This window comes from Schistocerca cancellata, chromosome 7 (assembly GCF_023864275.1).
Source record: "Schistocerca cancellata isolate TAMUIC-IGC-003103 chromosome 7, iqSchCanc2.1, whole genome shotgun sequence".
NCBI classification, from domain to species: Eukaryota; Metazoa; Arthropoda; class Insecta; order Orthoptera; family Acrididae; genus Schistocerca; species Schistocerca cancellata.
In genome coordinates this window covers 113,464,132-113,468,334 of record NC_064632.1, presented here as the reverse complement: position 1 = coordinate 113,468,334, position 4,203 = coordinate 113,464,132, and the positions used below count along the sequence as shown (strand labels likewise).

The following is a 4,203-nucleotide window of genomic DNA, read 5'->3' as shown; positions in this document are numbered from 1 at the left end:
CCTCGAGTGTGTCTCAGGTGTTTTGGGACCTTCGTTTCCTCGTGTTGTACACTCCTGGAAATTGAAATAAGAACACCGTGAATTCATTGTCCCAGGAAGGGGAAACTTTATTGACACATTCCTGGGGTCAGATACATCACATGATCACACTGACAGAACCACAGGCACATAGACACAGGCAACAGAGCATGCACAATGTCGGCACTAGTACAGTGTATATCCACCTTTCGCAGCAATGCAGGCTGCTATTCTCCCATGGAGACGATCGTAGAGATGCTGGATGTAGTCCTGTGGAACGGCTTGCCATGCCATTTCCACCTGGCGCCTCAGTTGGACCAGCGTTCGTGCTGGACGTGCAGACCGCGTGAGACGACGCTTCATCCAGTCCCAAACATGCTCAATGGGGGACAGATCCGGAGATCTTGCTGGCCAGGGTAGTTGACTTACACCTTCTAGAGCACGTCGGGTGGCACGGGATACATGCGGACGTGCATTGTCCTGTTGGAACAGCAAGTTCCCTTGCCGGTCTAGGAATGGTAGAACGATGGGTTCGATGACGGTTTGGATGTACCGTGCACTATTCAGTGTCCCGTCGACGATCACCAGTGGTGTACGGCCAGTGTAGGAGATCGCTCCCCACACCATGATGCCGGTGTTGGCCCTGTGTGCCTCGGTCGTATGCAGTCCTGATTGTGGCGCTCACCTGCACGGCGCCAAACACGCATACGACCATCATTGGCACCAAGGCAGAAGCGACTCTCATCGCTGAAGACGACACGTCTCCATTCGTCCCTCCATTCACGCCTGTCGCGACACCACTGGAGGCGGGCTGCACGATGTTGGGGCGTGAGCGGAAGACGGCCTAACGGTGTGCGGGACCGTAGCCCAGCTTCATGGAGACGGTTGCGAATGGTCCTCGCCGATACCCCAGGAGCAACAGTGTCCCTAATTTGCTGGGAAGTGGCGGTGCGGTCCCCTACGGCACTGCGTAGGATCCTACGGTCTTGGCGTGCATCCGTGCTTCGCTGCGGTCCGGTCCCAGGTCGACGGGCACGTGCACCTTCCGCCGACCACTGGCGACAACATCGATGTACTGTGGAGACCTCACGCCCCACGTGTTGAGCAATTCGGCGGTACGTCCACCCGGCATCCCGCATGCCCACTATACGCCCTCGCTCAAAGTCCGTCAACTGCACATACGGTTCACGTCCACGCTGTCGCGGCATGCTACCAGTGTTAAAGACTGCGATGGAGCTCCGTATGCCACGGCAAACTGGCTGACACTGACGGCGGCGGTGCACAAATGCTGCGCAGCTAGCGCCATTCGACGGCCAACACCGCGGTTCCTGGTGTGTCCGCTGTGCCATGCGTGTGACCATTGCTTGTACAGCCCTCTCGCAGTGTCCGGAGCAAGTATGGTGGGTCTGACACACCGGTGTCAATGTGTTCTTTTTTCCATTTCCAGGAGTGTATATTAATGAGACTGCGGACAATATTAGTAGTAACCTCAAACTTTTCTGCAGATGATGCAGTCATTTGTAATGGAGTATTGTATGAGAGAGCTCCTCCCGCACAGACCATGAAGGCCCAAAGGTACCGATTGGCCGCTGTGTCATCCTCAGCCCACAGGCGTCGCTCGATGCCGAAATGGAGGGGCATGTGGTCAGCACACCGCTCTCCCGGCCGTAGGTCAGTTTCCGAGATCGGAGCCGCTACTTCTCAGTCAAGTGGCTCCTCAGTTTGCCTCACAAGGGCTGAGCGCACCCCGCTTGCCAACAGCACTCGGCATCCGAGTTCTAACCCAGCCCGACAGCGCTTAACTTCGGTGATCTGACGGGAACCGGTGTTACCACTGCGGCAAGGCCGTTGGCTGTGTGAAAGAAGATGCATAAATATGATCGTGTAAAAACCCATCCAACACATAAGATTGCACAAAATATTTATTTAATGAAGACAACCAGTTTTGCTCTCAACTTTGAAACTTCTTAAATAAAGAAATATTTTATGTGATCTTGGCTGCTGGGTGTTTTTTTTTTTTATAATTAAAACAGATCACCCTTTAGGACTCTCGAAATCAGAAGATTCAGTCAGATCTGGATAAGATTTCAAAGCGGTGCAAAGACAGGCAATTTCCTCTAATTGTTCGGAAATGTAAAGCTGTGCTTTTTACTATGACTATAGTATCAGTGAGTCACAGTTGCAAACGGCCAACTCATACAAATAACTGGTTGCGGCATTTTGTAGAGATCGAAAATGGAATGATCATATAGTCTCAGTCGCGGTGTAAAGCAAGTGAAGGACTTCGGTTTGCCGGCCGCGGTGGCCGTGCGGCTCTAGGCGCTTCAGTCCGGAACCGCGAGACCACTATGCTCGCAGGTTCGAATCCTGACTCGGGCATGGATGTGTGTGATGTCCTTAGGTTAGTTAGGTTTAAGTAGTTCTAAGTTCTAGGGGACTGATGACCTCAGATGTTAAGTCCCATAGTGCTCAGAGCCATTTGAACCATTTTTGACTTCGGTTTATTGGTAGAATATTGGGGAGATACAATCAGTCTACAAAGGAGGTTGGCTACAAATCACCCGTGCGACACATTCTAGAGTATTGCTCAAATGTGTGGACCCATACCATATAGGACCAACAGGGGATATTGAGCGTAAACTTTTAAGGGCAGCACGAATGGTCAAACGTTTGTTTGACCCATGTGAGGGTGTCATAGAGATGTTGAACTGGTAAGTTCTTGAAGACAGACGTAAACTATTCCGACAAAGTTCACCAGCACTTAGGAACTGGCCTTAAATGATAACTCTACAAATATATTACAAACTCCCATGTGTCTCTTGAAACGTCCCCTTAGAAAAATTTATACACGACTGTGCTTAACCTTATGAAACGTCCCCTTAGAACAATTTATACAAGACTATGCTTAAACTGACACACAATATTTTTAGCGCAACGCAATCTGACTATCAAAGATCCCTGCAAAAGAATGGCCCTGAGTAACATTACACTATACCTTTCAGAAATCACTTACCTCACAAAAATCTTCATTACTCGAACTACTGCAATACAGCGAGCGCCACTATTGCCAGCTAAATAAAAGATTCAAACTACAGAAGGCTCTAACTACTGGTAGGGATAGTTAGCAAATGAAAGATATTAATAGAGAACAAACAATGTATTTACCTTAATAGTCATAATATATATAGCAGTTCATGACAAATTACAAAACTCCGCCATCTCTCTCCCCACATCCACCACTGCTGGCGGCTCACCTCCAACTGCGCAACGCTACGCACTGTTCACATCCAGCTGCCACTGCCCAACACTACAATGGCAGACAACAATGCAAACTAGCCACAGGCTGCACACAGCACAGCCAGTGATTTTCATACAGAGCGCTACGTAACGTTGCCAGTAAGAAAATATGAACAGCCTACTTACACTCTCACTTAGGTATAGTGAGGACAGGATCAGAATAATTACAGCACGCACAGAGGGTTTCAGGAAATCATTCTTCCCGCGCTCCATGCGTGAATGGGGCGGGAAGAAACACTAATAAGTAGTACAATGGGACTTACCCTCCGTCATATCCTCGATTGTGGTTTTCAGAGTATAGCTGTAGATGTAGACGTGGAAGAACGACCGCCCGTTCTTCCTCAAGAGCTGAAACCAGAGGACACTGGGGCCTGAACCGAAGTCGACATTCCAACTCATCGCAAGGGATTCCATTACGTGAAGGTTGGGACTCTCTGCAGGCCAGTCGATTTTAGGAATGTTATTGTCCACAAAGCATTGTCTCGTAAGTGCGGCTCTGTGACAGGGTGCATTGTCACGACGATACAAAACATTATTGTCTGCGAACAGTTCGTCTACTGTTTGCAGTGTACGGTGCTGTAAAATGCGTTGATATACTTCCGCATGTAGCGTCCGCTTATGCGTAGTAAGGGCATCAAAACTTTACGACGAAAATTTACCCCACGCCGTTGACGCTACACATTACGGCAGGTTAAGTTCTCTACGTTATCTCCAAACCAAAAGCCTTCCATCGGACTGCAACAGGACATAGCGTGATCCGTTACTCCAAATCATGCTTTTCGTCATCTACTCTCTAGTGACGTCGTCCTTTACACCGCCTCAAGCGTTGCTTAGAGCCGACTACAGAAAAGTAGGGCTTCTGACTGGTTGGTCGCCCGTTGTACCCCG

At 49.4% G+C, this 4,203-nt stretch overlaps 1 pseudogene; it reads right to left on the bottom strand.

Annotated features, from left to right (window-relative positions):
* Positions 1-1,770: 1,770 nt before the first annotated feature.
* Positions 1,771-1,871, bottom strand: LOC126093158 (5S ribosomal RNA; annotated as a pseudogene).
* Between the last annotated feature and the right edge of the window lie 2,332 nt (positions 1,872-4,203).